This window comes from Trematomus bernacchii, unplaced genomic scaffold, assembly GCF_902827165.1.
Source record: "Trematomus bernacchii unplaced genomic scaffold, fTreBer1.1, whole genome shotgun sequence".
Taxonomy (NCBI): domain Eukaryota; kingdom Metazoa; phylum Chordata; class Actinopteri; order Perciformes; family Nototheniidae; genus Trematomus; species Trematomus bernacchii.
In genome coordinates this window covers 79,065-106,566 of record NW_022987574.1, presented here as the reverse complement: position 1 = coordinate 106,566, position 27,502 = coordinate 79,065, and the positions used below count along the sequence as shown (strand labels likewise).

The 27,502-nt window shown below is 39.7% G+C and overlaps 1 protein-coding gene across 1 annotated transcript in view; it reads right to left on the bottom strand.

Moving 5' to 3' along the window:
* The window catches only part of svila (supervillin a), a 62,826-nt gene extending 43,508 nt beyond the window's left edge, over nucleotides 1-19,318 (bottom strand). Inside the window, exons 1-2 of the mRNA XM_034126765.1 lie at nucleotides 19,228-19,318; nucleotides 13,023-13,093 (exon numbers count right to left, since the gene is read on the bottom strand). The gene's annotated coding sequence lies outside the window, so the exon portion shown is untranslated. The remainder of the gene's footprint in view (nucleotides 1-13,022; nucleotides 13,094-19,227) is intronic.
* Nucleotides 19,319-27,502: the final 8,184 nt, after the last annotated feature.

Sequence of the window (27,502 nt, the reverse complement as noted above, 5' to 3'; positions counted from 1 at the left end):
CGATTATTCGACACACCCCCCCCCCCCCAATCGCACGTGTGACGGAGAGGGAGGGGGGGGGGCGGGGTCGGTGTGTAGCAGGCTGCAGCAGCAGTCTGCACTCTGCGCTGCTGGCTTCCTCCAAGTTTACAGTAAAACAAACTGGTGGTGTGATCAATGGTCATTTACAATTATTAATACCATTACTATTATTAGCATTAGTCTATATTTTGGTTGAAACCAAACCAGGAAAAAAAAAAAAAACATAAATATTAATAAAAAAATATATATAAATAAAATCGAATTTTAAAAATAATCTTCGATTATGGAGACTGTAACGAATATTCGAATAATCGCTGGCATCCCTAATACGTTTACATACATTCCATAAAACAGCTTAAAATGGTTACAGGAACGACAGCTCAGAAACCAGAAACTGGATCAAAGTTCAATGAGAATGAAAAACTGGAGCCATTTTCTGCCACCAACTTGACAAAGTGGTGAAACAGATATGTGACAGGAATACTATAGCCATTTAAATAGGTCTTTCTAGGTAACTAAACTGCAATCCATATAGGTTTTATAGTCAATTACAATACCAATAGTTTTGAAGTAGCTGACAATTGACAATAACTTGATTTTCAAAGTATTGTTCTGACATTTTCATGACAAAACATACACGTATTAATGCTTATCCAAGGCTTTTGTTTTCATCTGCCTCTGAAATGTTGCACTTAAACTCGACCCTAAAACAACTATAAAAAGCAAACATTTTTAGAAGAAAGGAGTGCATGTCTTTGTAGAAAGAAATGCAGCTGGCTGTAAATAGTTGAAGATGTCTCAAAGTTTAAGGTAAACTCAGTTATAGTATTTAAAGTGTCAATTAAGTGAGAGCATTAAAAGGAGTCAAGTTGTCAGTCCTACTGGAATTGGAAGCAATGCAAATCACTTTTAGTGTTATTGCTTAAAGCATGTTAAACTTGAGTTTCAAGTTTGAGCCCTGTTGGCAGTTTAGTTGATTAGGGTTAGAGCTGTTGACAGCATATCTTTCATCTGAATGATATGAGATGCAAGCTATCAAAATGCCAATCAATGCCTAGGCGTGATCGCAACTGACATGTCATTTGCGTAATGATGAAAGCTGTAGTTAATGAGTAAGAGGTAAAATAATCTTAATTGGATAAATTCCAGCAAAGAAGCCTTTTAACTGACAAACAACTGCCAGTACAAATAAGGAGTTGAAAGTGGTTCAAATGTCAGTTGAACTTTATACTGCAAATACTTTCAGCTTGTATGTAAGCCGTCATGCCAGCTCAAAAGGATAATTTGTTAATAAAATGATGAAGTAGAATAAAAAGGTTAGCAGACTGATCTTTCGGTAAGATAACACTTGGAGAAAGGCACCTCTTTTTGAGATTAAACAGCAACAAGAGCCAGGCAGGTTTTGTTTAATGTCATAACAAAAGAGCCACACCTCTCAACTAATCATCCCCCCAGATGTTCAGTCAGCTAGAAATTCAGAATGGATGCTTTTTCAGCCTGGACAAGCTCACATGTGCAGCCAGTCAGTGGGTCATTATTAGATAAGTACTTCCAGGCAGTCCATGTTTGCACTTAAAATGACCTCTAGCGCGCAGAGGTATCCAAACAGGTCTGCTATAGGAAAGAATTGCTTAATGGCTGCTTCACCTCCACATAGGCATGCGTTGGGATCTTTCCAAGCCATCTTAGAAATAAAGAATTTATGGCGTCCCCTAAGAAAATATATTTGCCTTGTCTGGTGAGAGAGTGGCGCTGGGATCCAAAGCGCAGTGCCATAAATTCAAGATGGAGAGGAGGGGCGGTAGAGAATGAAAGGTAAAGATATTCACATGCACACTCCAAGGAAGTTGGAAGGTGGAGGCTAAAACTCCATTTGCAATGTTGTTGGATTTCTTTTACCGGGCATGTTGGCTTTGCAGCATTAAGCTTTAGTTCATATCAATGTCATCATAGATACATCAAGACAACTGACCTTTGTTGGCAATTGTACAGTGTATTGACACCCATAAACACACACACCTCAGCATAGCATTCCCAAAATAAAACAGATAAGAGGTCTTAAGTATGGGACTCAGTGACTCCAAGTGGAGTGCTCCAAAAAGGCCAGTGATGTGTGCCTTGGGGCCTATCACAGAACTTACATTTGGCCCTGGGCATCAGCTAAACCTCAGTTAGAACAATAAAGAAAGATAAAGATAAAAGTAGTTTCCTTAGCCAAGAAACTTGTGTCTATTCTTTACAAAGAATCTGTGGAGCCTAACTGGGGTTATTTTAGAAAAAACTATTATCATAATAATACTCATAGGACTAACTACATCTACATTAAATAACATTAGTTTTCGTTTCGTACAGAATTCTTGGTGTAAAACAAGTAAGATAAAAACATTAAAAAGCATGTATTCAGTGTAAAAATAAAAAGGCTTTGACAGGCGTATATAACAACTAAGGGAAACTAAGAATGAATCAAATAAAAAACAACCATGACACCATTGTATTTAGATGCTTAGAGTTAACAGTTAAAACTATGGTATAATATTTTCTCCAACCCATCTAGATGATGGTGAATTCTCACAGGTACATCCTATACAAGGTTGTATGAATTACTTACGAGTCTTAATACGAAGACTTGTTGACAGACTGTCAACACGTATCTGGCAGTAGACTCCCACAGCATCGCCAGAGACGGTTGGTTCTCTCACTTTCTGTCCCTTTCAAATTAGAAACTATTCTAATGGGAGGTCCAAAAACAAATCAAAGATTAATATGTCACTCCAGTATCATTTTTTAGGTGTTAAACTATAACAAAATCACAAATGCCCGCAGAATGTTCTGCATCTCCGCCACAGCAGCGCGTGTCAGAGCTCAAGTCTGATGTCAACAGCAAGGGCAAAGACCCTAGTTCAAAGTCCTTTGTGCTATTAGTGGCCCATCATAAATTACTGCTAATTAGATTTTGAACTGGGACTGGTGGGTTTAAAATAAAGGAAAAGCTGTCATGGAGATGTAAATATGCACTTAAGACCAACCACTTGAGACTACAAGGACTAAGCCTCCCGCTACATAAAGCCTGGAGATGGTCCCTGTTGGTCTGTAAACAAGGACACTTTAGCCTCGTCTGGCTGAGGCACACTGATGGACAGGGATCCCGCTACAGGAGACAGTCACACAAGTGTCTCAACAAGTGCAAATAATGTTTCTAATTACTTTCTGGTTACAACTTAATGTGTCACTTCTATCACAGTACATTTGGTTGTGGTTGTGGTTATGGGCTGTTGATTTGCAAGGTCGGAATGACCTGCTGGTAAAACACACTCTGCAAACTACATGTACTCCAATGACAGAATCTCTAGTGACAGAATCTCCAATTAAAGAATCTGTCCTGGGTTTATAATGTCATGTGTGTCAATTATTTTGTCATAATTGAATTTATAGTTGCAATAATCAGTCACTATTGCAAAACCAAACAGTAGCCACAAAATGGTAGCAACAAGCTTGTGAGCATGGTGGAATATTTAGCGGGTAAAGAGCCCAGATAAATCCCTGAAGGGTAAAGCAGAATTGGACTTCCATTAGTCAAGTGACGTTTTTTTATTCATGCTTATGTGGCTATTTATCAACTTTTTGTGTGAACGCAACTCTTTGTCATTAACTTTAAGCTTGCCCCAATTTGTTAAAAAATATATTTATACTGCTTAGGTACACTACATTTGTAAGAGAGTGTGCCCAGAAGCACAAAATGAAATGAAATACAGTTCCACAAAGTTCTGAAGAACTGCCTTAAGGACCTGCAGGTATTTCTTTTTTACCAATCATATAACCACAAACCACACAGTAAATCTTGGACCCTTAGGGCTTTTGGACTGACCAAGTTTGTCCCAGCGTGGTTGGTTGGACAAAACTACATTTTGAAGACATGACCTGTAACATTGTGATGGGTAATCCCAACAATGCACATCCAAAGTAAATATAAAAGACATCAGCAGGTCACTAGCAAATCTTGAACTGCAGTATGTAGCCAGGTAATAAAAGGAAAGTCTGAAAGAAATTCATATAACAGATTTTTGAAGTCTACAAAAAAGCTAACTGAGTTTAGACTCACTGTGCACGACCAGCTATGGGAACAGAAAAGTAAACCAAAAAAGTCTTATGTCTGTCTAAGGCTTTTAATATGCCCACCCTGAGTTAAGTCACCCCTGGCTGTTGACAGGGAGACGTGTAAGCTAAAAAAAAGGGCTATGAACAGCAGTATGAGACATGTTCAGTCATGGTGCTTCTGTCAGTAAGAAATAAATCCACATAAAAGGCTCAACTGTTGTCTGGTAAGGCTGCAAACACACTGCTGTAGGTCTTTCTCATATTTGACAAGAGCTGCTCCTTGTAAACTGACACATCTTGACGGAATAATAAGCCATCAGAGGCCAGAACTCACCAAAAGGAAAATAAAACACTCTCCAAATGATTACCTGGACCCAGACACAACACCAACACATCAATACTGTGAAACATGAACACAGTGCACTTCCTCTCAATCAAAGTAACAGATCTGTTGCTTTGGATCTGAGCCAGTCATATCACAGTGATTTCCCCTACGACAGTCTGACACCTTGAACAAACAGCTGAGAAAAGTGACAGTGACACAGCCACAGAGGCAGTCTCACACTGACAATGTGTAACGGCAGACAGCCAAAACATCAGCTTTTCTACTCACCTCCTTCCACGTTTGGAAATCAGATCAGGCTTCAGCCAATTAAGTAAGTGTGAAGTAGGGCTCATGTATATTTGGAGCAGATGGTAAAAATAACCCTATCGCTCAGGGATCATGACTTAATGATGCATACAAGAGCAAATGCATTAATCTTGAGATATTATAACACTTATCCTGGGGATTATAGACCGTTTTGGTGTTTTTAACTAACAAATAATCAATGACATGTTTTGAAATTGCCAGTGATGGCTAAATTATAACATTCATATTAACATCATTTCAATTGTTGGGAGTTAAAAATAGTGCTGAAAGGCCGTCATGAGAAATGACAGAGCTTCAATCATTGGAAAAGCTTTTGTAAAATGTTTGGTGTGTGTTGCCCTGTTAGGCAGTACTCTATTTCTGTCTTTGTCCTGACAGAGTGAGAGCAGGTGCAGCACAATGAACAACTGTAGTCTCAGCAGCCAGACTCCCCCCTTTGAATGACTCTCATGGAGCAGCTCACTAGCCCCAACATTTAAATCTTACTTAACTAATCATTTCATTGAGGGATTAATCCAGGCTCGACATAGCTGAACATTTAATGAGTTATTGACACAAGACGAGTTTGCTGGACTTTGTTTTTGAGCTGGGTGACAATGCAGGATCCAGCATGGATTTGAAAGTGTCATTGGAAACGGTTAACTGAACCAGACTGTAAACCATTATCATAATACAGAATGGATTTGGCTGGAAACCCATACTTTAAAAAAAGGTAAACAACGTTTTTATAACGTTAGGAAACAACCTGTATTAGCATCAATCTCAAAACGACTTAACATTTCATCTGAGTGGTATGACCATACAAAAGGTATATTGAAGCTCGGTATTCCAACACCAAAGACAACTCTGATGAACAATCAAACATGTAGTCAGTCATCACATGAAAGCTACATACCTTCTTAATATAGGGTATCTTCTCAGAGAGCCATTGAGTCTTAGAGTTGAAGTGTTTCAGGTGGTTACACCAAGAAGTGAGCTAAAAGTCGTTCCTCTTTTGTCCAGATTCTACCGGTGCCAGTCACTGAGAAGGTCAGAGCCCTGGAGGCTTGCTGGACATGACCGGACTACTGGGACATAAAGATAGACTGGTCCACAGGCCCTGCCAGCAAACACCCACAACCCCACACCCACTTTCTATCTACAACCCTCCTTTAGGGGCGCATGTGTTGTGGCCAGTTCCACATCAGGCATGAACTCTAGGGGTGGGAAGGGGGGTCGGTGAGTTGGTGTTGTTAAATTTAGAACGGTGCTTTCCCACTACATCAGCGCCGGGTCAGATCAATCAAATGACTAAAGTGACAAGTGGTGTCATGAGGCCATTTAGTCAATTGGAAAGATAAGATAAAGAAAGATGGTTACATTGAAATACATAAGCCACTAGGGAATACTAGTTAGTCTCAGCTCAGTTAGTCTTCCTCAGCTTGATTAATGCCCACCATTTTCAAACTCCACGCATCCAGTCAGTAACATAGGCTTTATGTTAACCATTTTAGACTCAAAGGCTCAACTGAAATTACACTTATGACATACACTGGGTTGACCTTTGCCACATCAGTGAGTTGTATCAAGTCAGAGCAACTTTTGTCTTGTTAGTAACTGATGACTTGGAGCTCATTGGTCAAGGTCTCAAAACAGGAAGTAGCACCAAAGATTAATCGAGACATTAACAAAAAAAAGCAATGGTTCAGTGTTGTTAAAATCACGTCGGATGTAATCCTTTCCCACAGTGGACATCAAACAAGACTTAGTGCTAAAAAAGTGACATTAAACGCTCAAACAGTAGGTTGAACAAGCAGATAAACTCCTCATTCATCGGGCTGTTTACACATTTGAGGTTCAAAAATCACAGTGAAGGACAACAGCGGACAGATGGAGAGGAAGGAAAGGGAATCAAACACACAAAGACCCAAAGATAAGGACAGGGCTCCGTTTCAGCTGGCCACCGAACAAAGGACAGACTGGGCAAAGGAGAGGACGCTGGGACACTGCCAGTCAGAGGGAAAAGGGGTGAGGGGGAAATAGAAGATGAGGCAGAGTTGTAATGTGTAATGTTTGTTATTGTGGATGTAAGCCATCAAACAGTATTGCTACAAATAAATTAGAATTGGCGTGCACTCACTAAGATTAGGAACAATCACTGTCTTCCAGTTTGGCTTTAAGCGACAAAGCAAAGAGCACCATCTAGTGTTGACAACAAGGAACAACCACAATGGCATTAGTGGCTTCTGGTCTTTTTTGTTGGCTTTTCAAGTCCTAAAACCATCTCATATTTCAAGATATAGCACCAACTGATTTGTTTATGGTTGTGTGAATAGGTAAACCCTAAATGATTCATTTCAGCTGGTTAAGGAAACCTGTCTGGGCACTGAGCCATGCTGTCACGTTCTTCAGCAGGTCCTTTGTACTTTGAACAAGCTTAGAAAGCAATGGGGTTCAGCCACTACAGAGCTAATTAGAAGTGGAGAAACATTAGTTCTTCTTAAGCCAGCAGCGAATTTTCAGAGCAAATGTGATTTCAATGTAGCCCCTTGTTAGGCAAGAGCTGAATGTTGATTGTTAACATGCCCGACCACACTGAACTGTCAGCACAACACAGAAAACTGAGGGCAAAGAACTCTCCTCCTGTTTTCCCATAAACAGTTGCAGATAGACCACAACAATGCCCTGGGATGCAGAAAAACTGGAAATATGCAATCTATTAAACACTCTCCCCTTCTTCACTGCCACGCTTTGAAGAGGGTCGGCCATGCAGGCAACACACACTAAGCAGATTTGGTTGAAAAGAATACTCTGTAAAACAAGAAGAGCCTTCACACCCGTGAACCTGGGCATGGAGGACTCCTGAGACAGAACAGAGCAGACTGGGACTAGTCAGGCCTGAAACCTTCTAGCAGCATGAAACGCTTTTCACTTTGAGCACTGAGTGTGAACCATAAGCGCCAATTGAACAAACAGAAAAAAGTGTGGAATATATATATAACAGATAGGGAAAGAGAACACCACAAGAACAGGTTGGAATGAGATAGACACATACTATTTTTAAACTATATTATAATATTGTTTTTTAAATTATAAAACGTTATTACCATTGTGATTTTTTCATACAGTTTATGATTATTCTGTATCAAGATATTTCAGGATCAATAGCAATGGTGGATTTATAGGTACGCTTTCAGATGGAGCATCATGAATATTGAATATAGAACAACAAGTATGAATAAGCTTCATTGCTTATTCCTAAAATAAAATACCATAATTTCTTATTCTTCTTAAACAAAAGGCTACTTACAAAAGTCTATCAGGGTAAACAGCAGCAGAAAAAACACAATGTACTTCAGAAACCTTCGATTTGTGAGTAGCTTTCAATAATAAAAGCCTCTATAAAAGTGAAATAGGAAAGCTATTTTCTGTTAATCACATCTTTAGTAGAGTAGCAATTGACACAGAAAAAGTAATAACCTCTTACACCCATTAGTACCCCAACAAAATCAATTCAACCACGCTGTGCTCTCCCAGACTGCATGGTAGGCATCCAGATGTGCCACTGTGGTTTCCATCAAAGCCTCTTCCTCTTACTAAGCTCTCTGCAAATTCCTCTTCCCACATCTGAAGCAGGGCACATCATGCCCACATGCAAGGCAGTAGGAAAGTTTACCCATGGGCACCTTTAAGTAGAGCACAGACACAAGATTTCAAGTTGTCACTCTGCAGCCACAAATAGACTGCACAAGAGCAGATAAGAGCCTCAGAGAGGGAAGATAAAGAGGTTAGTGGGTGAAAGAAAGGCAGGACAATACAAGCGGAATAAAAGAATGTAAATGCACGAGATATCAAAGGAGTGAAGAGAAGGAAAAGGTAAAAATAAGCTATGTAGAACACCAATAACAGCACAAGGGGACATATGTAGGGAGTAGGGGGGCAGGAGCCATCAGCCTTTCCAGTCTTCACTCTCTACTTCACCTCAAACATCCTAAACTGCCATAACCTACATGTCTACTCAGCGACAGCAAAATTGCACTAACACAAACCAGACCCCTTTATTCCTCAAAGACTTCTACCCAGGCTTCCCACAGATGAATAGGCTTTCAAAGCCCATTAATGAGCAGATACATCCACCGCGCGGAGAGCAAAGACAGCAATCATACAGCTGAAATAGGACGGAGGTATAAGATGATGGACCAGGGACTGTACCTTTCATAGCTCCTCTGCTTCCTGTCACTATTTGCGGAATAGAATATCTCCAGTTTAAGTCAGAATCCACAGTCAAAAAATAGATAGCAAAGAGAAGAAGAGGACAGAGAAAGAGTGGGACTGCCAGAGGGTAGGACTGAAAAGGCTAGCAGTCACATGACCAGATTGGAAGTTACTGGCGGCTCACCAGTAACCACGGCCCATAAAACCAAGGGGTGGGTTTGGTGGTGACACTACAGTTGGCCTGTTAAGGCAGGATCTGTTAGAGTGAGCCTGGTATATGGTGGTGGGTCACCAGGATCCTAGCCAACGGTTATCACTCAGAGACGTACACCTGGAGTGTGTCCAACAGCGCTAACGGACATTGTGACAGCGATGAATAGAAATTAGGATTTGTCCTAATGAGGGTGAGGCGCCGGTGGGAGGGGGTTTGAAGTCACTCCGCAGAAATAGAAGGGGGAGGAATGTATTTGTATTCCTTTCCAGCGACTCTGATGATTCAAACAGAGGGACAGTAAACGAGAAAAAGCAACGGAGGGAACAACTTTCCCACATGGCTGAAAACCAACGGTCGTAACTGACAATCGCAGACACAAACATTATTCCAGTTCCTGCAGGAGATAAGCGAGTGTGCTGCATTGCTCCCTCAGACAGTTTGAGAGATAGTTTCCCTCCAGGTCAAAGGTTACACCGAATGGGTGCTGTACTATACATCAGACTTCAAGGCTGCAAAAAGCAACTGAATACATTTTATTTCAAAATGCAAACAACAGTTGATATGCACTCATAGAAAATGCTGATGCTACTACAGCTTACAGTTAATAATATCACGTTTTTTTCTATCCTCAAGACAAAATGACCCGATGCAACTATTTAAATGCCTGATAGTCTGCCTTCAATTTCATAATTATGTGCAATACACACTGAAGCCGCATTATACCAATAGCTAAAACACTGGCATTCGTTTGGTGTTCATAGCAGCATAATAATACATTACAGAATGTTTACGAAAGCTTTTTTGATGTTATCATCCTTGAGTGAAAACAGAGTTGATGAGATGAGAATTTGGGCAAGAAAACCAAAATAATGAGCTAAAAAAAGCTCAAAAGTTCTGTACAGCCAAGGGGAATTATTATCTTTAATGGCTGTGCCAGCTGATATCTCATAACTAAATGTTGACCAGATGTCGCAGCAAAGAACCATGAGAAAACTTATAAGAGCATTTCAAACAACCAAAAGATTGCCCAAGTTTTTACAAACTTAGCTTTTTCAGAACATTGGGAGATTTGTATTGTCATGTTTATTTATGATACAGAGTCTAATCAGCCTTTGACATGAGTCCTTGCAGCTGTAAATGCTGCTTGTGTAATAGTCCTGGACACGGTAGGATCACACACTCCTGCCTTCCAGGCATTCTGTATGAACGCTTGACTATAAAAGGCAGCTCGTGGCTCCAGCATGGCATCGGACCAGGGACAATGATGGGCAGCACCAGGTGTAGGTGTGTGTTCGTGTGCGTCTGTCAACTCAACACAGTCACCTCGACTCCAGCACTTCACAATGACTCCTCTTTCACTCATCACCCACCTCTGATCGGTGAGCACAATCACTGGCTAGACCTAAGGGGGATAAACAGCACCTGGAACAACCTGATAGCATCGAGCATCATTACCTCACACCCTCACTGCATCAGGGTTTGTTATTGGAATTACACATGGGTGAAACTGATATTTTTGCTGGAGTGCTAAGTGGGTGAGGTTTCTCTTCCCAGAACAGGACAAATAATATGTCAATCAGATGTGACTAAGCAAACTGAATTTCAAAAATGTGTTATACTAACAACAACAGGCAGAACCTATTTAGAACCTTGATTTTAATCAGTTTTGCCGTCATTGTAAGTGTCCAGTTTCTACATTACTCATGTCCATCTCATTCTGAGAGTATTTAATGATGTAAAAAGTATTGAGCAAGTCACAGGGCTGGTGAGTCAATAACAGCGTTACTGTAAGTAACATCTTGAAAGATACAATGTACAAACAATTGAGCTTTAAAGACGAAAATCCCATAATTTGTTGTAATAATTAAAAGGCAATCCTAATAAGTATATGGGTATATTTATTCTGTTATTCAGATGTCCTAAGATCACATACAACTGAACTGAATTTGGTTTTACCTGGGGCGAACCAAAGGGTGAACGGACTTGTTAAAGATAAGCAAGAGGTGTTTTCAATAACTTCAAAAGTGTTGGATAAGGTTGGAAAAATGTAAGGTCACTGGACACCAATGGTAACAACAACAGGAGAATGAGGAACATGTCAATCAACATTCTTAACACTCACACACACATTCCTGAGGAGTGTTCTTGTATAAAATAAGTGATATTCCCTTTGGGAGTTTAGAGTCAAGGGCCTCTAACCCAGCACCTCTTTTCTTTCATAAATGCCATCATATAAGAAAATACTAATAGAATCTAGTATGGCTGCTTTGTGTCTGAAGTAGAAATAAACATGTTTATCAGGGTCTCTGCTAAAGTCACACTGCACTCTAGCCCTTACTCACTGACAAAATAAGGCCACTAAAGCCTCTGTGTATGTGTGTATGTGCACGTGAGTGTTCTTGGGAAAGCGCCGCCTATTGTGTCAACACAACAGCTGCTGAGGTCTTATATTTCTAGCTTCTAGAAAGACTCACAGCAGAACGTTTGTATATCAATGGCAGTGAGGGTGTTGCATTATTAATGTAAATGACTGTGTGCCTACATCACTACTTGTGCTCTTGGACAGCAGATACAAGCCCAAATTGGTCATACAGAAGCACAGATGCTCAATACACCTACACCAAGTCTGACATAACCCCAGCAACAATGCTAGGTTTTAGATGAGATAATACACTATAAAAGGTGATAGTTTGAATCATCCAGGTATTCATGTAGACAAGAAAGAATGTAAGGTCTGCAGTGTGGGGGGGGGGGGGGGGTTCTGTGTTCTGTGTAGAGCTGTCCTCAGCACAGGCAAGGTGTGGAGGGAGAGAGTAGACCAGCCATTGACCAACAGTAAAATCAAAGGTTGCTGGGCTCTAGATACAAACAACCAGACCTTTAGAAAGCTGGGAGATAAATATGAAGGTATGTTGTATTCCTTGCTTATATGTTTAGTTTTATACTATTTCATGGCTCAGATTGAATGTTTTACTTTACTAGTTTCCTTGCAGATTAAGAATTGACCCAAAACAGAAAATGTTTAGAGAGAACACAGTTAAAGATTAAACCATTGGATTTTACTTTTTCTCTCAACCCTCTTCACAATTTAACGATTATGTGTCTATCCAAAACTGTTAAACGGTTTATTTAAAGCCTTCACAAAAAGCTATTTCGAGCATTGTACAGTATGTCCATAATCCGACCAACAGATTGTTAATGCATTTGGCAATCACAATGGAGCTCATTAGGACAGCAAAAACATGTTGAACAACCAACAACAGTCAAATGAAATAGAGATAAAATAATTTCTGATTTTTGGCTGTTTAAAGAAACACTGAATCTGGAATTTATACAGTATGTATAAAACAATTTAAAAATGACTGATGATCGTAAAAAAAATACTAAAATTGAAATGAAGCCAAAACTTTAAGTAAACATTTGCGGAAGGAATCCAACTAAAACCACACTAAGAAGTCCAAAACAACTAAAACATGTCAAATCAAAAACTATAAAAAAAAATACAGAGGACACGCTTGAACCATGTAAAGTAGTAAAAGGTTTGGTAATGTTAATACAGCTAGGGTCTGTTGTTCATTCACCTCCTCATAGCAACACATGATGTCATTGACAAATGGATACCCCTGACTGGTGGAAGCGAACCAGAAAAACAGTTCAGCTCATGTCGCGCTGACCCCAGGACAGGGAAAGACTGATACCCCCTTTCTACTGGGATCAAGGGGCCGTGCTGCTTAGTAATGTGCACGTCCCAGTCTGCAGGTCATGTGTCTTTTATCTCCTTAAACTTTCAGAAACTCCAAGAACATGTTTTTATGAGAGGATCAAATAACCAGCTGACGTACTTACAAGATGACCATTGGAACAGAAGCGTGCAACTTTCTCCCTTCAGTGTCCGGACCTCTGAACGCCACTTGCTCCTGAAAACAAATTGACTTAGTCATTACAGTGTTCCAGGGATTTCAATTGTATATTAAATCTGTGATAGAGTTTCCTTTTCGCCCTTAAATAGTGCAACACCTGCGAGAAATGAGTAGACAATCAAAATCAAGTTGTACCCATATATTGCCTTAAAGACATAAATCAACAAAACTCTATTAACATCCGACTGTATCAATACAAATTACAAAGGTGTTAGATGAGAAGACAAACTCCAATATTCTGTAACAAACATGCACATTAATGAATATGAATGAGTGAACAAAAACTTTTACAAAAGCTATTTACATATAAAATGCCCGCAATTACTGAAAAACAGTGCAGCATTGTCTCTGTGACCTATATCAGCCTATACACAAGCCACAGGCCAATGCACTTCCTGGCCCTGAAGCCAAGTTTCAACAAAGTAGATACAAGAATGCCTCAGATGGATAGATAGTTCGGCAATACTGAGAATATATACCATTTATACCATAATAACTTTAACCTTCAATATTTCTGTGTGTACCAGCAATAGTTTGATCGGGGCTATTTGTGTGTGTATTAAATTCACGTGATTTTTTTATCCATAAACAGTTTCAAAAAGACTTGGGCACCATTTTGAAGAGGGCAGCACATTTTTTTAAATGAGTAAAATATGTTTGGATTTAAATTTAAAACCAAAGTCAAAATTCTATAACTAATAGTCGAGTTGTTTGTTCACTAAAAAGGACTTCAAACTTTCCAATATCAACAAATAGCCATTATTTGTTACTCAAAAACACCTATGGACAATTCTATTCTTTTGCAATATTCTGAATAGTATGATAGAGGATTTTATCGATATTATAACTTGTATAACTTGATTATTAGAATATTTGTGTGTCAATTGATAGCAGCATAGAGTGTGTGCCTAAACTCAGCCTTGAGCCTGTACGATTAAATCCTCTATCTAAAATACTTTTACTTTTTTACAAATTGAATCAGAATGTTTGTGTAGTTCCTTTTAACTGCCAATAGAGGCTGATCAAATGTTTTGAGTCACTTCAAAATGCTTTATGTCTTTTTATACTTTAATGTCCAGACTGATGATTTTGTGTTTTACACACCTTCGACCAGTGAGCCTCACAGATGCTCTTAAAATAGTAATGTGTAGGATCTTAATGAAGGGAACTAGAGTGTGAAGCAAGAGGTTGTTTTCACAAACTAGTGATCCGGAACATAATATTGATGCAGATCCAAAAGGTCATACAGCCAATAAATAGCATGCTGTTCCAGGCTAAAAGGTTTTATATCTTCAAGGTTCTATTGCTCCAGATCACAGAGGTACCAGAGTGCGACTAAGGACATGTTCCTTTTGTTTTTTTCTAACACTATTGTGTCTCACTACACTTCTTCTTACCCTCCAAGTCTTTTTCAGATTGATTTACTGGCGGTGAACACAAAAGGCGGGGTTGTTTTGGGGATTAAAGACCTATAAATCATTCTTGTTTTGCATGTTTCCCTTTGTTGTCATGGCAATCAAGCCCACCCAAACCATTCTTCCAACATGCGTCAGCCAATCAGCAAACACTGATGGAGAAAAATCACATGTCAAACCCACGTTACAGGTGGAAGCTTGTTTCATCACTAGCACTGAGCCATGTCTCCTAGCAGGAGAGACTCAGTGAGCATCTGCTTCCAATAGCTTTTCAGCCTCCGCCCCCCTACCCCCCCGAAGTAGCCCGTGGGAGGCAATGGACCCATCGGACCTATCTGAAGCTCGAGCCCCAGCTCTCCGAATCGGGGGCCCCAAAACAATGAGGTAACACCCAACAGGCTTATGTAACTAATCTCTGCTGGCAGTTTCTACCTCAGAAACACAGAAGATGGAGACCCTGGGAACACTCAGAAGAAAAATGTAAACTGGCCTGTGATTCAGACTGTCAAAATATGCACTCTAAACACTAACTAGAGAATGCAATTCCTGAAGAAATTGCTAGTGGGAATGCTTTATGCTGAAAAGCTGACGCTAAATTGCTATGCTGAAATGTAATGTGTAAGAAGAAAGTGAAAAATGTAGATTGAAATGATACATGAACACTGGGGGCTTGAATGTGTGATGAGAGAAGAAAAGAAAGTAAAAAGGCTTGGAAAAGCAGCAGAATATTTGAACTGCAAACTTTTGAACTAACTTGATGGTGAATGATCTGTCGCCATGCCAACGGCATTTGATGACATCCCATAATACGCTTAGATGCATTGATGGCTGCATCGTTACCAAACCTGTGAAGTTTTGGGCAGTTTGGAGTATTTTCACTGAAGTTATGAGAAAACCGTGTTTCATGGCAAGCATTGTGTTGCCATGGCAACGGCATTTGAAGAAATCTCAAAACTGTCCCGTAGATGTCTTCACGGCTGGACTGTTAGCACACATGTGAAGTTTGAGCACTTTTTGAACATTTTCATAGGAGTTATAGCGACATCGTCTTTTATGGCGAGGGATGCGTTTCCATGGAAACGGCATATGATGAAACCCCATAATTGACGTAGAGCTGTTGAGGGCTGGACAGTTAACCATTATCTGAAGTGTGGTGCTGTTTTGACCCTTTTCATAGGCGTTACGACAACATCGTGTTTTATGGTACGGCTTGACATCATGCCGTACCCGGAACGAAATGGAAGAATCAAATGGACAATGACGTATCTCCAACGAGGCGTTTTGGGGAGGTATTTTCTGTGTTAGAGTTTTACTCGCTACAGGGTGTACTTTGAGGGTTTGTGACTCTGCACACCGTTTACATGCATAAAAACCTTCATAACACACAAGGGGACGGGTAATAACCGGAAAAGCATGACATGGGCCCTTTAAGTTCGAAGTATGTTGCTTTTGTAATAAAATGACACTTTTGGTTTTTTAAACATGAAAAGTTTTAGCCAAAGATACATTTGCTTGTGGATTTACCACAAAGGTTCCATCAAAGAGTAAACTCACCAGGAGATACGTATCCTCTTTACTTTCCAAGAGGCCTTTTTTCACATTTTCCTTTGGCTAAACAGGAAAAGCGCAGGTGTTAATAATAACAATAACGATGCAACAGTCGTCATTACTGTTATTAATTACACCTGCTCTTTTTCTGCTATACCTCAAAGGCTATAGGACAATTTGACTTGCCACCAGTCAGGCTGTTGCTAGATAATTGTATTACCAGTATCAAGCTAGGGTAATTGCATACATATAGGTAATGACAACAGGCCAACAACAGCATTGATGTGATATTGCAGTTAGAGCTATTTAGCCACAAGTTTGTATTGTGGATAGGGTTGTAAATGTTTTTTAAACAAATGAATAGCAACCTAGACTGGGGTAAAGTATAGCATTTTGGCTCTGGCATAGTGGATGTGCCAGTCCTTAACAGTTGACTCACCTTTTTAATACAGTACCACTATTGTACACACTAACACACTCTAGACTCTTTAAGTTTAGGCAAACTATTGCCAGACAAGCCTCATGGGCTAGCAGTGTGCTGGAATAAACATGATATGCAGTTACAGCTTAATGCCATTGCTACACAGATAATCACCACATAAGATTATAATGTCCAACACCGGTTGGAAGCCTAATCACCACTTTCATCCAACTCCACTGTTGTTATTTCCTTATCCCAAACCAATACTGACACTAATCACAATCAGCACCGGATGTTGCTGCCAAAGGACAATATAAAGTGTTTTAATGTTTCTGAATGTTGTTGCCTAATTTGCAGGCTCAGGCTATGTGGGCTAAAGGTCAGGTTGATAGGTCGACCGTTAACTGGGAAGAGGAAATGTGTTTGTTTTCATTCAAACTGAAGCAAAGGTAACAATAGCAGTAAGAAGAGTGGCAAAAAGACAATGGAAAAAACGACTACAACCAAGGGTTGGAATGAGAAACGTATTCATTAAAAGTCCGTTTGGATCCACAAACCTGAGGAAAAGGATCAATCTAGAAGATCAATCAGAAGTAATTCCACTGTTTGTCCATTAGTATGATCAAGCAAAAGGTACTGAAGTGTTGTCACAATTCCTCTGGGTTCATTGACCTCACTTCTTAAAGGTTTGGAATTAGCTTCCCTATGCACTTCCAAGTGTGGAGCAAAAACACAGAAGTAGCCTATTACCCGCAGGTTGTTTATTTTGGTCGATTATAAGCACCAGACTACCTGCCAGAAAAGAAGGAAAAGAAAAACACTGGACAGTGCACGGTGTATGCATGTGGTTGTGTGTTTAGGTGCATGATTGGTTTGACAAAAAAAGGACTCAAGTTAAGCTGCAGGCACAGTGGTGTTACACAGATTTTTTTAAGAAGTGAAAAAAAAGGATTAATTATGTCTTTGCCATACATTGCTGCAATTGGCTGTTTTGCTTTAAAGACACAACCATAAAACATCCTTACATTGTGGCAGTGTGTTTGCCTTTGCCACACCAAACACAATTTGAAAACTCCTCCTATTTACTTGCCAGATATATAAGATCTTAAAAAAAGTATTCTTGATTTTAACTTTTAGTTAGATGCTGATGTCAGCCCATCCCTGAAGTCTCAAGCAGACAAAACACTGAGGATTACTGGCGTTCCAACTACAAAAGTCTACATTTTAAATCAACTACAGCTGCATGGTGTATGTAGTAGTATGTATGCCGAAATAAAGACTATATTGTATTTAGAAAAGCTAGACCTTGAGTTTTGTTTGTTTTGCTATGAATCTTCGCAGACGAGCATGGCAAGTTTAAAGGGGACCTATCATGCAAAATGCACTTTTGTACGTCTTTTATACATGAATATGTGTCCCCGGTGTTCCAGGGAACTCACCAAGTGTCAGAAAACACAACCCTCTCTATTTTCCTCCATACCCAAATCTCTAAAAAAGGGACGCAACGGATCTGATACAGACTGATCCAGATTTGAACACTTCTATGACGTCACAGAAGTGGCGCTACGGCTATTGGGCCAACTCTCCACCTATCAGGGGAATGTGGGGTTGGGCCACGGCCGGCCATTGCCGCTCGAAAGCGCTGGAGACGCTGTAGTACATATGCCAGGCCTGTAAGTAGCGCTGTAGTCTGCCACAAAAGCAGCGAAGAAGACTTCCCGCCCATAGTTACCCTTCTGTTTATTCTCCGCTGTGGCTTTTTTTCTCCCTCCCCGAGGCAAGCGTTTGCTCCTGCTGCTTTAATTCAATGCAATCCCTCCCCGTCGAGGAAAGCACTGTAATTCTCTCCGGTTAGTCCACCAGCAGATGACAAACACCCACCTCTCCGCCTCTTCCAAGGAACGAGGGGACCGTGCGGCAGAGTTTCAGTTTCAGTTTTTTTCTCCCCCTCTTGACTTGATCAGAGCATGGCTACCCTCTCCTGCAGGGGGGCGTGGTCAACTGCAGCTCACAGAGATCAGCCCCGTAGACAGCAAACAGCACATAGAGCGAAATGAGGCATAGCTAAAATGCATGATCTGTTTGGTATTTTGAAAACAGAAACGTATAAATATACCTTATATAGATATGGCCCTACAATATATCATTTAAATATAGCATGATAGGTCCACTTTAAATTACAAGATTTTTCTATGTGCTATGCCCTCTCTACCTAACTAGAAGCGCACTTAATGACGCAGACACCTCTTCTCCACTGTGCTTAGTATTGGATGTCATGTAACATGTAACTTTATAGCGGCATGGTCTTCGCTCAGAGACAATAAAATAGTCTTGGGCCTGGGTCTCTAGTTTCACAAGTTGTCTATCGTCAAACGCAGACGCATAGCCTACTCCTTCCCTCCTCCTGATGGAGGTGATGTCAACCCGTTTGAATGGTGTCGCCAGTGTTAAAAGTCTCCACCTGTCGGGAAGATGGGCTCACCTTATTTAACTTTTTTTTTATTTTAAGAATTCCATACCAAATTAAATGTCCTTAAAAAGTTCCCGCGTGCAGCAAAGAGGTGATACAATATTATTCAACAGGTTGTGCTGCAGGTCAGGTTATCGCGTTGATAGACAAACGTCTCTCCTTTTTTTGTACCGTTGCACGAAAACCCATTAAGTTGACAAAATATGAAAGTCCTCCTCCCTCACGTTAGACAACAACATGGACCTGAATTCAGGAAAAAACATTTAGGCTTACTTACTTTTTTCCCGGTGGCTGTACCTTCAAACACGAGCAATTGTAATATCCCGCGGACACACACGCATGCACAACCGACTGTCATTCACACAGAACCGCCTGCTGTAAACTTCTTCTGGCAAGTCAAATACATACACAACGTGTTTCCAGGTGGCTTTTCAAAATAAAAGCCTAATTGAATTTGGACCTCGTGTAAACGTAAGCAAATATTGCTAAATATAACTCGTTTTTTTAAGACAATGGAAAAATAACTATTTTTTTAAAGAAAACGTTGTACTGCAGCCCATATGAAATAGGCTAAATACACACACGTTTGTGTTGTAAAGGTAGGCCTTTTCTACTATCTGTTTTTCCCATCAGTATTACTAATCTTATCTGATTGATTAATCTTTATTGCAGGTTTAGTTCTTTGATTTAAAGTTAAGGAAAAGTATATACAAAAAGGGTTTGCCAATCCCTTAGACTTTAATTTATGCACCAAACAAAAAAGAAAATGGCAATTAAATTACCATAGCTTTTATTTTGAAGGCAGGCTCCCATATGCATTGAACGCTGTGGTGTGGGTTAACACTTTTCTTTAAAGAATGGATCCTTTCTGTGCAGCTATATTGTGTTCACCTGTGTTCAGAAAAACTTGAGACAGCTTCTTTACTTTTCAATTTAAAAATGTTATATTCTCTAGTCATGTCTCTAATACACGTGCACAGGTACATTTACAGACACTAGTGTTTTCCCTGAAGTGACTTATTGGGTCAGCCTCAGTGCGATTACTGCGATAGACAATCAATTCTCAGTCTGCTCTAATGGAAGAGTTAACAGTCAACATATCCTGTCCATTAAAAACTAACCTAGATAATATTCAATTGGATCACAGTTTAAAGTGCCTCTATCTTTGTGACTCCAGCACTTAATATGCTTGTAAAATGCAAAATGCTTGAGGTGAATAGATTGCCCTCAATTGCTGCCAAACCCTATTCAAAGAGAGGATGTATTATTGGGAGGTCCTAGGCAAATATCAGATGTGAGTCACTGAGGTGGAAAGGTTACCATGTGACTCTGTTTGACTGACTTGTCGCCTCTGCGCTTTGTTCACTATGCCTTCTTTGAATAGTCTCCACAGTTGCGATTTTCAAGGCATGTTGCTAAGGGAAACAGGCCAATGCTAAGGAAAACAGGCAAATGATCCCCAACCGCAGTCAGAATAGTTGATGAGCCTGTAGTGAACATGAAACTCACCAGCAGCCATATGGAAAACACAGAGGAGGATTTAATTGGTTAGAGCTGTAGGTTCAAAACAAGACCCACGCCATCCTTTCTTCAGTGTGATGATATTCTAAGTTATGCAGCTTTGCAATCACATGTTAACCATGAAAGATAAAGGACTCTTTGTTACAAACCTGGAATTTCATACACAATGATTTTGTTGCCAGTGCTGGTATACCAAATACCTTTCAATATGCTACAAAAGATGACAATTACATGGTGACGAGTGCATTCCAAAATTGCCAGTACCTAAGATATGAAAGTCAAACACAGAATGTAGACTAGACTGCAAGTGACCTTCTGCTGTTACAAATTATGTCTTATTGAAATGCATGTAGCAGTGAAGACTGGAAAATAAGACATTTGATATCCTCATTAAAATGTGCTTCCTGGTGAAAAACATATCTTTAATGAGTCTTCTAACTGTTGATTAAAAATATTTCTATATTTCCACATAGGTTACATCAGAGCGAGTGTTATTTTAAACCAAAGGTAGGTTAAGATGAATGGTTTTTAAGTATTTAGAGAAATATCTGAAACAAGGAGTGCCTAAAATAGCTTTACTTTAAGTGTTGATGTTAAGAAACCGAAAGATACAACAGAAACAAATGTCAACTGAAACATGGTATGTGATATTAGAGTACATAAATACAACTATCGATACTTGACTTTACTAACAGAGTTTACCAGCAGGTTTAAAACAGCATTAAAGAGGTTTTACAAAATATTATCACAGCAAGTCATATGAGGATACATTACATTACATGTCACTTGTTAGACGCTTTTATCCAAAGCGACTTACATACATTCAGTACTGTGGGCAATCCCCACAGGAGCAATTTGGGGTGAAGTGTCTTGCCCAGGGACACAACGACATGCTGACTGTAGTGGGGTTTGAACCTGTGCCCCCCTGATCCGAACACCAACGCGCAAACCCACTGCACCACACGCCTCCGCATTACTTTTCTTTCCCCTCATTTCCCCCGTTTGGCATATTATATTTGAGTCCATCAGATGTGTGTGTGTGTGTGTGTGTGTGTGTGTGTGTGTGTGTGTGTGTGTGTGTGTGTGTGTGTGTGTGTGTGTGTGTGTGTGTGTGTGTGTGTGTGTGTGTGTGTGTGTGTGTGTGTGTGTGTGTGTGTGTGTGTGTGTGTGGGTCAATATCTGGTCAGATATACCATAATGGTTTCCTGGAGTACAATGAAAGCCAGTAGGGCTAATTTCACTTTCTTGATTCTGGGAAAGTATGATGTTGACTGTAGCCCCTTTAGCCTGACCGACATGCAGTCTCTAAGCAAGACCAGGTTCCTCTCATTTCAGCAGCGGTTTGATGGCAATTCCATGTGGCATGAGAAACACATGTGGCTCCAGCAGGCCTTGGAGGATAGGACGATACACACATGGGTTTGGCATGGACTGAAAGGCTCGGGCAACCATGAAGTTCTCCAACATCACGTAGAAAAGGAACAATTTCACTGAAAGCCATCTGAAAAACATCATCAAATCATCAATAAAGCGTACACATGTGTCAAATCAAAATAACTAATAGTAAGTCTGGGATGGGGGTTTACAGTTTTACACCCAAAGTGCAAAACACCTCATATATCCTGCAGAATGACTCAAAACTACATAAAGTTGCACCAAAATCTTGCACCAATTGGCACACACTTCATTTATAGTACAAGACCATTTGTCCAACCAAGTACACACCAATGTGCCGACGAATCTAAAGCACACTTATATTTTATGGCGTCCTGTATGTAGAGAATTCTGAATATAAAGATTGTTCAAGTCAACAAAAATATGTGCAGAAACACAAATATACTGTTACTATACTTTTATCTCCAAAACAAATTGGTGCTAGATTCATGCACAACATAGTTACAGTTGTGTAAACAAAAACGACACCTCTGCCAAATACAGTGAATGAAAAGGAAAACTTTGAGGAAAAATAAATACAAAATATATTTTTACAATAAACAGAGGGAAAAAAAAAGTGCTTTGGCTGCATTTTACAGCACCTCATCCACATGCAGAATAAGTACATATACATCTTCAACCGTTATGCTGCAAATAACTATTCAACTGACATCAATTCATCCTCCCTCTGTATATGAGGTGTTTTGCACTTTGGGTGTGTGGTTTTGTGAAATAAGCCCTTACGTGTGTAAGCAATTGAAAAAACTGTGGATGTAGAGTTATCATGAACGGATGCAGTGAACAATGATTTTTCTATTCTTAGAACATGACCAGCTGTGGGGCTAATAATCTATTACATTTCCTGTGGGTGTCTCCCTAGAGGAAAAGCCTTTGGGTCATTAAAGTTCAATGGCAATCTACCAGAGGGGTAATGTGATTATACTGTGTGTGATTCTGGCATGAAGGTGGTACTGGAGGAAGGCACATGGAGTGTCCGAATAAACAAGCTTTGTTCTCCGAAGAGCGTTCTTTTTTATCAGTAGAATTCGTAGCAATAATGCACAACCATTTAAGTATACAAGCTGATTTTGTGGCCTTAAGGTGAAAAGGTATAAAACATTACAGCAACTCTATTAGGCTGTACTCAGAAACATCTTTGAGATAAATGCTAATACCTGTGCCAACTCCCTCCCTGAATGTAGACCAAGACATGAGAGCAAGATACAATTCAGCTTGGATTATTTAAATTACATAAATTATATTATTGACTTCATAAATTGGACTGAATGTCTTCCAAAAGACATCCAGGTGGAAACAAGCTCACTCTGTGTTTATTCCAAGCGTTTCCTTTTCCATGCTGTTACTCCAACTCTTACTCCAACTTCTTAGCTTTTCATTTAGCTCATTTGACAGTACACAGAAATGTTGGAAAGAAAAAGTAATAATGTCATACCGCTTACATCACTTTTCAAATGTACCCTGTTTAAAAAAAACAGTGTAAACTCTCCAGGATGCAGCTGTTTTTTCAGATTGGCTGAATTTCAGAAGCACCAATTAACAAAAGTATAGGGGTAAGGAATATGGTTAAACAAAAGGTTATGGCTAGCAAGTTGTAAATTGCTGAAAAATAACTTCAGAGCATCAAGTTTGCGTGGGCCTGTCTCATTGCCGCATGCCAAATGAGTGTGCATTCTTGGCATGGAGTGGTCGTGTCTGTTGAGGGCATTTTACTGTTCTGCTCCTCCCCTCGTCTACTCTGTGACTAGTATAAGCCCCAGTAATGAGGTCAAACTAACAGCAATTTCTGGCAGCTCTGGACACACTAACAAGCTTTCTTTTATCCCATTGTTCTTTATATATCTGGACAGACTAGACCTTGTAACCTTGTTTGTTTCTGCAGTGCTGATATTTCAGATCCCTCCCTGCCATTACCTTTAATTGCATTTTCAGCATTGATGTGAGCACCATTGTCTTTTGTTTTTGTGGATGAGAAAGATGCCGTGCATGCCAGCAAGTGCTCAAAAATAATCTTATTTCCATAATCCAAATGCCTAATGATGGACTCCATCAGCCACAATGACCTGCGAGTAAAACGTACCGGCAGAAAATTGCAGAGTTGTCAACAATGCACCATTTAAGTGTGAGAGTCCTTACCCACTATATTGTATATCTTGTGTTTTAATTACAGTGGATGTCCAAGCTCGCTAGAAGAAATGTTATTCAGAGCAAATAGGGTCCTCTAATTGTTATAATTTTGGATGTCAGAAAAGCTTTGATTGTGCAGCACATTGCCTTGATTTGAACTTGGTCATCCTTGCTGTGATGAAGGCCAGTTGAAGATCTTTTTGTTTCAGAGTTGTGTTTCCCACAGCAATCATATACCATTTTCTCACAAGGGGTTTGTGCACCCCTGAGAGAAGCTGTTGGATGTGAGCAGTGCAGTGAGACTGAACAAACACATGCAGGTGAACTTTTTTCACTTTAATTGATACAACGCAATGAAATCTTTAAAGTTAGACAGTTTAATTTCTTTTAAACATACGTCAATGGTAATATAGCTAACTTATAATGTATATCATTGCTCTTTAAATACATACTATCTTGTGTTTGTAAATGAAGGCTTAAAGAGTCCCTTCAACCAAATGACAAAACATTTTTTTGTCTTACTTAGCCTTAGCACCATGCTGCTTGTAGTACTGTTTAACGTAAGATATCTGTCACTTCAATTTAAGAGTGAAGACAATTATAATTGCTGCTTGAGATGGAGCTAATGCTAACTGCTTGCTAATTTAATTATAACTTATATACACCCATAGTCCTGAGCGCCCAGGTGTTTTCACTTATGTTGCCTAATTAGAGCCTGATTGATTGACATTATTGAAATAATGTAATTCCACCCAATTAACACCTGTTCACGATAATTGAACACACCTGTAAGTGTGCGGAACCTTCAGTTCATCCGTAACTGTAGCTGTAAAGTAAATTGTAGAGGAAAAAGTAAAGTACTAAACTGTATGTCCCTTTGAAACGTAGTGGAGATACAATGTATATTAAAATGGAAAAACGGTGAAGTAAGAGTAAAAGTATTTTAGTCATCAAACATTTTCTGGACAAATTTAAAAAAAATGGAACATGTCTATATATTGATCAATTATAGACTGGTATGTGTTAATATGGTAGGGATGGTCTCTGAGCTATGCAAAGGTTGTGATCCGTGCTGTAATGTTTACTGGGAATAGAAGGCAGAATAGAAAGGCCAATAGTATAATGGTGTGTGTGTGTGTGTGTGTGTGTGTGTGTGTGTGTGTGTGTGTGTGTGTGTGTGTGTGTGTGTGTGTGTGTGTGTGTGTGTGTGTGTTGGGAAGGATGGTTGACCTATTCCAGGATGGATGTCATCCTGGCTGGTACATTTTATTCCAGACTGAGCCCATAACTTTTCTCTACATATTAAATCCTTGCTAATTACAAGTGCATGCTTTCAGCAGCCTTGGGAAACAGCCCTGGCTAGGGATGGAGCTAAACAGTAAAAGTTTGAATTTATCATGTTGGCCCCGCAAGGTGGAATTATTTGACTTTGAGACATGAGACACTGCACAATAAAATGACTCAACATTTGCCAACACTTCACTTGCACTACAGACAATAGGTTCAAACACAACACTAGACTTAAACACTTTTAATAGTGGATGTTACTGTAGTAGTTTGTTTGAAAGACAATTGGTATCAATTCACTAATAGATGTAAACATACATAGACATGTCATTTGGTTTTACTTTAAGCCCCTTTTATGTTTTATTTGGATTCTGTTTATGTTCTGTGGGTTTAGGAAACACTAGAATTTTCAAAATAACATGAGCACCACCATGCGACCTCACCATGTGACATAGTTTTGTTATCCTTTTGTGGACATAGAAATGAAAAACAGGTGGTTGTGCCATTGATTTAGTCAAACTGTATGTCAGAGAGATATATTTTTTCAAGGCCCTGTTTTTCTAAGATTACTGAAACCTATGATGAGGCCAACCAATGAGACATACCCAACTGCAACTGATTATTGTGAAAAAACAAATTATATGAGACGGTTTGGACGTGGGCCAGAGCGAATGATATAACGCGCAGTCATTTAAAATAAGGTCATGGTTCATGGATAATCATAGACTTTTGAGCAGTGATTATAGCGGGAACCCTACTTGTACGTTTCAACAGTGTATACATTTTATATTTTACCAATAAAGCAGGATCGAAATGAAAGACTTTGGCTTTATCAAACGTTACAGGAAGAAATAAACTGCTTTTTGTCTTTTTGTTGCAGTATGACCCAATGCAAATGGCTGTACAGCTTCAGTTAACGTTGTCATTTTTGCATCATACTCAACTGTTTCAGCCTCTGTGACCCTGCAGATATGCCATGTTGAATCTATCTAACCATGCCTTTATTAATGTTTTCCTAAAAGCAAAGTCACGTGGAAAATCTAACATTTGGGAAAGCATGGGTCTCTGTGCCTGAAAGAAAGAATAATCAAAGAACATAAATAATGCAAAAGCTCATTGGGCTGTGCAGATTAGAGAAAGAACACTACACAATCTGCTTGTTGCTTACACGTCTGACTTGTGTTGATGGAAGGCTTTGCACGCAAGAGAGAAATAACAAAAGAAAACATGAAAGAATGGAGGGGGTGACAAGATGGGAACAGGAAAAGAGGAGAGGAAAAACAAGTGAGAAATGCTAATGATGAGTGTGTGTGGTAGAGTGTGCATGAAGACTGTTACACCTTTAGTTGTGAGGACCTAATCTGAAATAAATGATCAAATATGAGGCCTTTTTTTCCAAAAAATCTCCTCACCTATAAAGCATTGCTACCTTGTGAGTGGGTGTGTGCACAATGATTAGATATTTTTGTTATTCAGTCTGAAAGTCCAACATTCATGTTCATATGGTTTTTGATAGGAATGGGTTGTGATTTTGCTCTAGCGCCTGACATATCCCTCCTACTGATGTCATTTTCATTTATTACATTTTCAGTAATTACAATGCAAGCATGCTCCGACCCGTTAAGTTAAAGTAACACTAACCAATATGTTCAGATAAAAAAAGGCAACGTTTGCAACTTAACTATTTACCTTCAGTCTTACAGCTCTCATTTACCCCACTTCCAAATTGAGGAAAAACAACCAAACTACCTGCAGAACACCAAACAACACAGAGCCGAAGTTAACGGTGAGCTGGCTAGTCAACTTGGCTAAAAACCAAAAGGTGCTAAAAACAAGAGTGAATATTAGACTTTCATCACATCACGTCACTCAAAAAAACCTCCAGAAGTATGCTAATGATACCTTTTTCTCAGTTAGTGAATATTTGTATGGATCTACTTTGTGTGTGTGAATGTTAAACAGACAGTGGTATACAGAAATCCAGCCACTCTGGCTCCACAGCTGCTCTGTCACTGTCTGATCTTGTCAGCAGCACTGCGGTGGCTTGGCCCGTCTGGTTGCTGACTTTCTGTCAGATGGGTTGCCAGATCCAGGGTGGTCCATATGATATCACCACATTCACCCCACCCTGTCCACTCTTGTTGTCAGGGCCAGGGGATTATGCA